Source organism: Homalodisca vitripennis, chromosome 5, assembly GCF_021130785.1.
Source record: "Homalodisca vitripennis isolate AUS2020 chromosome 5, UT_GWSS_2.1, whole genome shotgun sequence".
NCBI classification, from domain to species: domain Eukaryota; kingdom Metazoa; phylum Arthropoda; class Insecta; order Hemiptera; family Cicadellidae; genus Homalodisca; species Homalodisca vitripennis.
Genome location: NC_060211.1, coordinates 90,037,208 through 90,049,735, shown reverse-complemented (window position 1 = coordinate 90,049,735; position 12,528 = coordinate 90,037,208). Strand labels below are relative to the sequence as shown.

The window sequence follows — 12,528 nt, the reverse complement described above, 5'->3', positions numbered from 1 at the left end:
TGAATGAGATAAATTACTTTGGACAAGCATATAGAGAAAATAAAGCAAATTGAAGTAAATATTCACTTACCAAATTTATTGTGATATACTCGTGAGACTGGAATGAATTTTGCAAATGTTGGGAGTTTATTTTCACACTACACAAGATTCTTAGGCATACAGACATTTCTCATTGCTGAATTGTATCGCAATGTGTCTGAATCTGTGAGGTGTAATAAAATAGCATTCTTTTTGGTGAATTCATTGACTTAAGCCAAATTACACAGTAATACTGATTGAAAACAGATATCTGTCAGTATCAATCTAAGATGCATGGCCATGTACAGAGAAATCGAGAACACTAGGCAAAACAATATGTCTTTTTATTCTGTTGGTTTATGAGTATATATTTTTCTATATTATATGCAAAAGCTTTAGCTATGATATGGAATTACTATAGAAAATTTGATAGAAAATATTCATATCACTTTCAGATTTCTTTACATTTTGTTAGTAAAGTAAAACTAGTTATTATTGGGCAAGATGCTGTCCTGCGTGCTCCTCTTACGTAAGTATGGAGTCATGACAGTAGCAGGGTTGATGGGTTAGGAAGCACACAAGGCACAATACAGAACAGTTTATTATGATGGTAATATCAATTTCTTATGACTACACCTAGAAGAACCAAATGCAATGTACCTCCGTAGGGTACAAAACTACACTTTTCTATTAGTGTCACAAGATTGCCCTTTCTCCCAAAATATCAAAATTGGGACCAATTTAAAATTTTTGGCTTAAAGATTTGGCTCACTATCCTCAGCGTTTTCATACTGATACTCAAACGCTGGTGTAAATAAAATAAAATGTTAGTAAACGTTGGAAAAACAAAGTATGTAAATTTTGATCTTAAAGATTTTAACTTTTATTCTGATTTCAAATTTCATGAATTTAACAGTGCGGATAACATAGGAGACTTATGTAACTGTAAATATATTACAAAGGAAAACAATTTTAAATATCTTGCAATAAGTTTTTATTCAAAATTAACATGGGGAAAACATATAACAGTCTTACAAAATAAACTTAAATCCACTACAAGAAAATTTTATTTTTTGCAAAATTTCTGTGATGAAAGATTGTTATGAATTCTGCATTTTGCTCTGGTAGAGTCAAGGCTTCAATATGGAGTTGTTTTCTGGGGAGGGACGTATAAATATATAATAGAGAGATTAAGAGTCATACAAAATCATTTCATGAGAATAATTACGTACAAAAGAACACAAGAGAGCTCCTTTCCTAATTTCATTCAATTAAAAATTCTTCCATTGAAACATCTGTTTATTTTTAAAACCCTTAGACTGTTTTACACTAGAAGCCGTAATTTAGGAACAACAGGCCTAAATTATCCTACCAGAAGCATAGACCGGCGAATGTTCAGAACACCTAAAGTCAACTAGTCAATACGAAAGCATTCTTTTCTCTGCAATGGCCCAAATATTTGTAATAAACTACCTTATAACGTTAAAATATCTTGGAATTTTAGACAATTTTATAGTAAACTAGCGGACCCGACAGACTTCGTCCTGTCAAAAAGATTTGTAATGTGGCAGTTTTTTGTTCCTACCTATTTTATAGTCGGGGCAAAAAATTCTCTGAACAGAACCGTCACCCTGGTGATAAAGCATTGTGCATAAAAAATAATTAAATAAAACATACATAAGCATTTAAAAGTAAGTAATCGCTTTATTGTTAATGATGAGAATCATAATATTATTAGCAAAAATCAGTTTTATTTTCTTTGTAGTGCTGTGTGATATACGATGTTTTTTGTTTGATTACCTGGCGCATAGACAAACAAATGTGATGTTTTTCCAACACGGGAACAGGCAACGTACAATTGACCATGTGAGAAACATGGGTTTTCTAGATTAATACCACAAATAATTAATGGATTGCCCCTGGGGACTTGTTTATGGTCATAGTAAAAGGAAGCCGCGCTGCAAACTGTAGTCGTTTAAACTCAAATGGCACATCATCCGGAATCATTGAGATGCGCGGTATGAGAACCATCTACTTCTTTATACTTTCCTTTCAGTATAGTTGCTACTATCACGTTGTTTAGTAATTTTTTATCGCTAACCGTGTGCCGTTGCAAAAGACACGGTTGGTTGATATTTCGCAACATTATAACTACCGATCCAAACTTTAATTGAAAATTGTGAGGTTGCAATCCTGGCAAATCCAGCGAATTCAAAAATTCCGGTGGATAGTTGACTACATCATCTTGGTTAGTAGCCGAATCAACTTATTTATATACCCTCGATTCGCCTGTAATTTGTTCTTGAATACTGAAATTTAATTCATTTACATCTCTGTTTTTTTTTTCAGCCAATATAGCTCGTTCGCTCAACCAATCATGGTTTCTGTAATTTTGAAAAACATCTGGAAACACCTTCTGAATAAGTTCATCGTTTGATCGAGTTGACTGACAGAGACTTTAAGGAAAGTTAATGCAGCCAGTCAACATGTCTATAGGAAATTGGCCATTACCAATGTCAATAAGTTGTTTAGAGAATATGTTTCCAGATTGGTCATTTTGCAACTTGACACGCATTATTCTTGCTTAAATGAAGTACTTTGACATGTTTCAAGTTGGAGGACTTTAGACATGCATTGAGTTCATCAGCTGGCCTTGATCGTGGAATCACTGGCAATGTTTGACGAAAATCTTCTGCTAATAAAATCATTGCACCACCAAATCGGTTATGATTGCTCCGTAGATCTTTTAAGGTTCTGTCTAAAGCCTCCAAAGATTGTTTATGTGCCATCGTGCATTTCATCCCAAACAATCAATTTACATTGCTGCAAAAACCTTTGCCATTGCAGAGTTCTTCAAAAATGTTGCAGGTTGGAGTTTCATTGCTTTTGCATGTTTAATGGAAATTGTAGTATATGGAAAATGGGGCTGTTCGACCACCTTCAAGCAAAGTTGCTGCGATTCCCGACGAAGCGAGAGTGCAAGTGAAATTGTAATTTGTGATGCGAATTGTTGTAATATTGATTAAATCCAAAAATGTATTTCCTGTACCACCATGTGCATCTAAGAAGTAAAATCCCTCCAGTTTCATCATTTGTTACTTTCATAAGAGCATCAAATACATACTTTGTTGTTAATTTAACAGTGGAAGGTTTGTTTGAATTAATTCTCTCAAAGTGTTGAGATCATACAGTGTTGGTTTTGGCAACTCTTGGTTAAAAGCATCATGCATTGGACGATTGGGCGCGGCCAGGCCCTAATTGAATTAATAGTTTGTTTGACATCATCAAGCACATGTCCTCAATTGAAATCAATGCTTCGTTGTAAATTTCTTCACTGATTTGTATATTTGGGATTTTCTATTCTATTCCGTATTTGATACAAAATATTCATCACACATATAATCTTGATCCACAAATCAATTGGGTTTGATGGGAAGCATGTAGATATGATTATAGAAAACAATGTTCGTATTTGATAAGCCTGTGATGGACATAAGTCTTGTTATTTGGACTGTACTCGGAAAAGAATGAATCGTTGTCGTTTAAATTCACTTACTAAGTCACAATTTAGCTTGCCGTATTGCCTCGATCAAAATACTATATAGTTCGATTATACAGTTCTTGGAAATCTACTTTTGGGTCAAAATCATCTACTATGGGCTTCTGTAATATACTTTCCGTCTCAAATATTTCCAGAGGGACATAGTTAGATTTGCCTTATGTCCTGATGAAGAAAATGTACACATGAGTAGGACTGAGAAGCCTATTACGGGCCTAGGGAGATAGTCCTACCCATTTCCTATGTACTTTCGGGTATAAGGAGAAATCCTTATTAAGGTTACGCAACATTCAAAAATAATAGTTTTTTGTTACGTTGAGGCATGTTAGTATTAATTTATCTGTTTTCCCATAAGCCACTGTTAAAAATGCCATATCACAATGTCAAGGAAGCCCATCAGTTTAAAGTAACGTATGTGAAAACATTCCTAACTTTGTTCATTAAGGTTGGTTTTATAACAGTGTTTAAATAATAATTATATAAAATGCATTAGATGATTTAAATTCATCAGTAACGCGATCTGGAGTAAAATGTTGATATTAACTTTTTATTTACTATCTGCATTACGCTAATGATTAAGCACTGTTTACGTAATATTTGATTCAAATTTAAATGTAAACATTATGTTTCAGCCAATTTGTCGACATAAAACTGAAGGTATGAACAGCTGTTTAGCGCCGATTTAATTTGGATTATGAAACGTAAAAACTACATTTTTTTCTGAATTTCAAAATATTCCAGGTAACTTTTCTTATATTTTGCTTCATTAAAAAAACCTTCCTCGGATTTCAATGGACATTTTACAAAAAGAATTAACCGAACTGGTCCAGCCCGTTCCTGAGATTAGCGCTTTACCAACACATTTAACGATTCATTTTTATTTATAAGATTAAGAAAGTTGTTGTTATTACAAGAGAATTGTAACTCTTTTGACAATTAATAATTTCCCCTTACAGTATTAACTTTAGTTATTATATAAATCATGTGTATAAATAAATTAAGATTAAATTAACATGAAGAAATATGTAAATAGCAAAGAATCATATATTTTACTTGTATATATTTAGCATAATTTCTAGTTTCTAGTTGAGAAGGAAGGGTTATTGAGATATGTGTTTCAGTTTGTAAGATAAAGATTGTAACAAGGAAAGTATTTTAGTTCTGTTGGTGACTCATGCAGTGTTATCAATTATTAATCTGTAGTGCAGGTGCCATGGGGCAGCCCAGCTGATATCTTTAAGAATCCATAGACTGGACTCTGATAAGAAATCTGTTTTATTTGGTTGCCCACTGACCACACTACTTGCAAAAGTGGTCAGTCAATTCCAAGTTATTATAATTTTGTATTGATGTACATTTGATGTTGGAATAAATTCATCTATTCATTAATCATTCATGTGTTCAATTTCTTGCCCAATTCAATTTCTCAATCATTTATGTAATGCGGTTTTGATATATGCACATTGTCTTTAATGTAGTCCCATACAAAGTAATATAATGGTGACAGATCAGGTGACCTAGCAGGCTACTAGATAGCTCCTGTACTACCTAACCTGCGATTGGGAAATGTTTGATCTAAATACGTGCGGACATCCTGACCATAGTGTGGCTTTATTTGAGTGCTTCTGTATATAGGTTTACATGTAGATTTAAGAAAGTTTTATATGATTACCTTGTAAAACAACCATATTAAACGCCATACTGATTACATTATTTTTTCTTTAATTTCTGAGGCGTGACGTGAATAAATAAGTCTTTCTGACACATGAGATGACCCCACACAATTGTGCAAGTGAGAAACACGAATTCTTCAAATCTAGTCCACACACTTGCAGCGATTCTCCTTATGCTTTGTTGATGGTTATTCCAAAAATGAGCAGAGGAAACTGCATGTGTTCAAAAAATTCAAATAGCATATCTGCTGGGATCATTGAAATATGTCCAACAGTACTTGCATTTCCTCTTCAAAATTGTAGTTTTTATGATATTGTCCATAATCTTTTTTCACAAAAAGTTTTGAACCTTTGCAAAGTAGTGGTGGATTGATGTTTTGAACTGAAGTGGTATTGTTTATATTCAATTGAATATGTTTCAATTCAAATTAAATTAAAACAAAGTTGTATACATGTGTGCCACCTATCGTAGCATAGGTGGACAGTACCAGAAACCTTCGCAGGAGTGTACTCAACAACTTATGAGAATTTCGTGGCAATTGAATGAATGGTAAAGAGGAGACAGGCATACTTTTGTTTTGTACATAGAAGATGAAAGATATTTTAAAATATTTATTTTTCAAACGTATTTTAAGCAGTTCTGTTAAAATTATTTATTATTTTGTAGTAAAAATAGTTTGAAAATTTTGTATCAGAATAAGTGAAAAGGGCCACAGTATCAACACTCCTCAATTCTGCTGTGTATATTGTTTACACAGATGTTTTAGCCAATTTGTCGACATAAAACGGAAGGTGTGAACAGCTGTTTAGTGCCAGTTTAATTTGGATTATGAAAAATAAAAACTACAATTTTTCTAAATTCTAAAATATTTCAGGTAACTTTTCTTATATTTTGCTTCATAAAAACATTCCATGGATTTCAATGAATATTTTACAAAAAGAATTAACCGAATTGATCCAGCTGTTCTCAAGATTTGCGCTTACCAACACATTTTACGATTCTTTTTTATTTATAAGATATATATATATATATATATATATATATATATATATATATATATATATGTTAGTTACAGTTCTTTTGTTCTAGCAAATACAAATTAGCGTTATCAATAGTCAGAATAAATAAATACTGCCAGCTACTTTATTAACTACCTATACAGGCATAACTTAATTTAAAACTAAATTATCTTTTTACAGATTTTTGAATGAGAAAATTTTTTATTATTAATCAGAATATTATACCTACTTTAACTATTTCACTTCTTAGGGAGATGTAAGATTTGCGGTATTTTTAGATATTACACATATACTTACTGGATGTAATAAAAAGCATATTTTCTGTTAGCATTACATGTGGATTTTAATTTAATAGTAAACCACTAAAAATCTTAAAATTATAAGTAATTAATTTTTATTGGGACATGGTTTTACATCAACAATTTTGTGATGCTTCGGACAACTTTTAACTAGAAAGATTTTATAACATGAGTATCTTTTAAGAAATTTTTTACATTTTTATTGACAAACATTTTAAATAAATATAGTAAAACATTTAAGGACATATCCTATTAGCATACCTATTTTCAATTTGCTCACAACACCAGGGATATCATATTAATATCAGTATTTTTGTAGAGTTTGAAACAATACTTGTATCACAATTGTGAGGTTTATTAAGCTTATCTACCCACTCAAATACATTGTCGAAAGATAATCCTATTTATCTTCTCACAACTTGTTCTATAATATCTGATATATCATGAACAATAGGACTACTACCTTGTGGGCTAACAAACGACGGCGTTTCATTCCTGACAAAGTCAGTTTGAATTTAATATTCATTTGTCGTTTCTTTTTAGTGTTATACTATTTTTTACGCCCCCTTAAAAGTCACTTTCTACTATATAAAGTACTATTATCAATAAATGTATCAATACACTCGATTGTTTTTGTCGATTGTGTGTTGGCTCATGCACTATTCCTGCATCTGACAGATGAGCACAACTTCAAACAATGCGCATGGCTTTTTGTTTTGTTTACATTAGCTCAGTTCTACAGGTTAGCCAACTTACAGAAAAAAGTGAAATTATAAGCTATGTAGAGTATTTGAGAATCAATCGATCATATGAGAAAACAAAGGGTCAAACTACAACACACTATAAAATATTACTTCATTTTATTTGTAACACAACACAATATTACAAACTGCTAACGGTCATCCCATATGTCTAAACAGAATGCAGTCTTAATGTTTTAAACAACTATGTTCAACCAAGGTAATGCTTTAATGTTTATATAGATATTTATTTATCATACATTTTGGTTTAATCTGGTAAATTCTATGAACATGGTAAACTTTGGCTTAGGCAATATATGATCCAATAGGCCTTTATTATATGTTATATTATAAACAGTCATATTAACTTTACAAATACAAACAATCGTCTTTCGTGCAAATTATCTAAACACTATGTCTCAAAAAGAAAATATAAAATTTAATTAATTCGGAAGACAATGTCCTTATAATTTAGCACATTCCATCGGCATAGAAATAAACATTATATACAAAATAAAAATTAAGTAACACATAACAGTCAGTAATATAATTTATTGCATTTTGAACAAATAACACTAAAATACATTTGCAACAATTTAACAAACAAACCAATGAATAGTAAATTTGAAGAAACTTAAAAATTTATATAAACACTATTATAAATCACCATGCCAAGAACATATTTTACAAATATATAGCTGATTGGTAACCCTCCGAAAATTGATTTAAGTTTGGTTTTAGTGAGAAGTAGAATGTTTGTGAACTTCATAAAGTTCCTCCATTAATTTGAAAATCACAATACTACAAATCTTAAAGGCACAATCACTAATTTACCTATAGAACTGTACAAATAAATTACGTCTTTTCTGTGTCTTGCAAAATAATGAAATTGTTTTCTTAACAAATCACTTCTTGGGAAATAAAAAAAATACATTATTTCTTCTTAAACCAATATAAATTAAAAGCTCACTAACAAAATAGTAATTCGATTACGGTCAAACAAATAGTTCTTGTAATGCTTATTAATTAATAACTTTACAAAATATCACTTACTAGTATAGGTGCAATTCCTTCAACACTGATTGAAATAGAAAAATTACCACACTTCATTGTTACAAATGCTACCAGGAAAACGTTACATCATTCTGAACTACAAATAAAACTTTTAAATCACAACACTGATATTCACAGTCCTTATAACCTGGAAAGTAAAATCAGTGATACAAATATTTTAAAGATGCTTATGTAATGAATTAATAATCAATTCCATACATATACACAACTCCTATATTCATTTCTATGTACTAAAGCAATGAATCGTTGCTAAAGCAAAGATGCTCACTTATACTGCCAAATAAAGCAGAGAGTTTTATTCAATATTCAAATATTTGGTTTACTTTTTTGACTGAGAAAATAATCAGCAAAAATACCAATAATCTTTAGTAAAACAAAAATAGACAGTTAATACAAACTAAAATCATTATAACATAATCAAAGTAAACAATTTCGTGGGCGTTCCGCACAAACAAATTCAGCTGAACACCAAAAGCCCCACTGACATAAATCGACTTGAGAACATAAGTATTGTTGTCATACTGCATTAAAATGTCAAGAGTGGGTGCTGATCAGGTTAGGACATTTAAAATTTGATTTCTTACAAAATTTTCTTGATCAGCAGAATTTATGAAACCATTTTATTGTCATTTTGATATTTTCTCAACGAATTTATAGCCAAGCAAGTTGAAAAAGAATTTACATCTGTAGATCCAATTACTCCCAACATGTATTCTTGGTGTTATGAAACTCTCACAAATAAATGTATAGAAATAGCAGTTGGTGTTGATCAATATAATTTTTGAAATGGACTTGGAATTGAATGTTTCACTGTATTGCTATACACTTACTTAAGTATAGGCTATGGCCTAACACAAAACAAATGTGCTTTGTTGCTTAGTTTGTTTTTATACTTGAAGGTTAAATATTTCATAAAATACTATAAACTTTAAAACCTGAACAAACTTTGGTGATGTTAAGAACTGAACAATGCCTTATGGACTCTTTGGATCCTTGCGAGTTTTATGTAATTACCAAAGAGACGAATAAATGTTACTACTCTTGCACAAACCCATTGGCCTTCTTAAAGTAAATAAAAAGCATTTTGAAAAAAATATATTAAACAATTATTGCTTGAAAACATACTCCAACTTGCAATTAAAACATTTTAATTAGTAATAACAGCATAAATTAAAGTTTTTTTTTATACACCTTTAAGGAACCTGAATATTTTCTGTACGATATGTGAGGTTGATTTGAATAGAAAGTAACAGTGGTTAAAAGTCAAGTAATTTAGTAACAAGATAAAATAACCACTTTACATATATTTCTCAAAAAGTCTATGGAAAAATAAACATTGCAAAAACTGAATAGTATTGCTTGAGTGTACTCTTAACAAAAAACATATCAGCACAAGTTCATTGATAAGCTGAACCTTCCTTACTTGATGTTGTCTTTCTGCTAGCAAAAGATTTCCATTTCTTCCTTCATTGCTTTGATGTCAACCCATCCTGGTAAAATAAAAATAGGTTTATCTTCATCATTAAAATTGAATTTGGTGAAATATTTAAGTAAAACTGCCCATGCACCATGCACATCTAAATTACCGTTAGTTTATTATTAAAGGGTCACCTGGAAAATAAGGTCCGTTTCGTGATATCTATTTGAGCCACAATTGAACAGCACACAACAAATGTGTGCCAAACTCCTAGCATGCCTTGCGTACTAAATGACGCCATTTGCAGTGAAATCATTATAGAGTGCTGTTTACTGTGCGAATTTAAGATGTTAAAAACAATTGATCAACCAGCCGACTGTGAAATACGATCAGTTTTCCAGTTTTTGACCACAGGGAACATTCTGGCAGCGGATATTCATAGACAGATAAGTAAAGTGTTTAGCCCTAATGGATTAGTGACAGACAGCAAAGTGAGGAAGTAGGTGAGAGCTTTCAAAGATGGACAAGAAAATGTCCATGATAAACCGCGATCTGGCCGGCCATCAGTGATCAAGGAAGATTTGTTCAATATCATTGATGAAAAGATTTGTGAAGATTAACAATTTACCATTTCATCAATATCTTTGGAATTTCTGACCATAAGTACAACATTGGACAATATTGTCTCTGAACATATGAAATTTCACAAATTATGCTCAATGGGTTCCCAGGCTGCTTACTGCTAATACAAAATGAGAAGAAGAGTTTTTGGTCCGATATCATGAAAAAGGAGATACACTTTTAGAGAACACTGTCACAGGTGGCGAGACATGGGTCTCTCACATAACCTCAGAAACAAAATGCCAATCAATGGAATCACGTCACATGATGTCATTGGTTAAAGTCTAGGCCAAACAAACTATCTCAATCTCAACATGCAAGGTTATGGCGATCGTGTTTTAGGATGGACAGTACAGAATAAGCAATGTGGCCTATTGACATTTTGAGTTCTCTTGTTGCATCAATATGCCAGACCGCACTCTGCAATCCAAATCCAAAATCTCATCAGATCATTTGGTTGGGAACAGACTGACCACCCGCCGTACAGCCTGGACTTGGCACGAGCCTTTCACTTGTTTCGCTACCTAAAGGCATTTCTCAGTGGTAAGCCCTTCATCACTGATGACGAGGTGAAAGAAGCAGTAAAAATGGTTATCCTTACAGGCGGCAGACTTCTACGACATCAGCATTCAAAAGCTAGTAGAACGTTATGATGAATGTTTAAACAAAAATGGAAACCATGTGGAAAAATAAAGATATCAAGACTGAAATAAAACAAGTTTAAAAAAATCTATTTTAATTAAAATTTTCTAAGAAATGAGAGCTTACTTTCCACATGACCCTCGTAATTTATGTAATATGGTACGGCAATGTTTTTTTATAACGCTTCACTATTACATTAAGCAGTATTTTAATCCAGAAAAAAGATATTCAAAGCATTATGAATGGAATTAGTAACTCTTTGTTACCCTTTTTAGAAGAATAACATTAACATAATCCATTAACATGATATGTCGAGGTTAACCGTAGGAAATATGGTACCAAATCATGCCATGATGAGACTGTCTCGCCATGAAATTTTGATTATGTAGTTGTACTACTATCTGTTAGAACATTCTGTGTACTATTTCTTATCTTATTAATCATATAATTAATGTTTATGGTTGACATAACTGCATAAGACAGGGCTGCCCAACCTACGGCCCGCGGGCCGAATCCGGCCCGCGAGCCAGTTTTATGTGGCCCGCCTTGTTGCCAAAACAATCAAATTTGTTTACAAGCATTTGAAATATTAAATAAATACACAAATTTTGAGAACCAAGCAGTCCAGCCGATTTCACGTAGAACGAGCCGTATTCATTTGGTGGAGTATGAATGTTGAAAGAAGTAAAGTAGTTGCAGACAGATTTCACTGACTACGGTGGTGGCTGCCGGCTGGCGAATAGAGCGCGCGTAAAGCACGGCACAGCGCGCGGTGCGGCGACGTAACCCCTACCCAACTCAAGGTCACCACTCTCCACGTAATTTGTATGTCCTAGTATCCTAGTAGGATTAATTAAAATCAATGTATTCAATTTATTGGTGACTTTTTTATTGTTCCCTCAGAATTAGAGCAAACATCCAAAAGTCTGGGTTTATATTTATTTCTACTAAAAGAACCTAAAAACATAATATATTATAAACCTTTACCTAACAACTAATAAATAATAAGAAATTACAATAATCAGGAAACAAGGGCCAAATAACCTTAAAACTCATATTTTGCACAAGATTTCTGGAACAAACCCCGGGCAATACGTTTTGTTTGGGGTTCCAAATCCCCTGGGATGTTGGCCCGCCTGGCCATAAAGGCTTTACAATGTGGCCCTTGGGTAAAAAAGGTTGGGCACCCCTGGCATAAGATATTACATTTTCTTTTATTGCAGTCAGCTGATGTTCGTTGAAGTTTTGACAATCACTAGGGGAACACTAAAGTTGTAGTTGATACAGCAAAAAATGACATGTGTCTAAAGGAATGGAAACTTAATATTTTCTATCCAGCTCATTGTGAGTAATAAAAATAATACTGTTCTTCAAAAATATTTTTTTTAGGTGACATACTATACTTGTATATTTTACTTTAATAGAGGGAATTCTACAGAATTTTTCTGTTTGTAAAAACAATTAA

General features: G+C 32.2%; 1 protein-coding gene across 1 annotated transcript in view; it reads right to left on the bottom strand.

Annotated features, from left to right (window-relative positions):
• LOC124363549 overlaps window positions 1-12,528 on the bottom strand; it is a 547,333-nt gene that overhangs the window by 525,532 nt on the left and 9,273 nt on the right.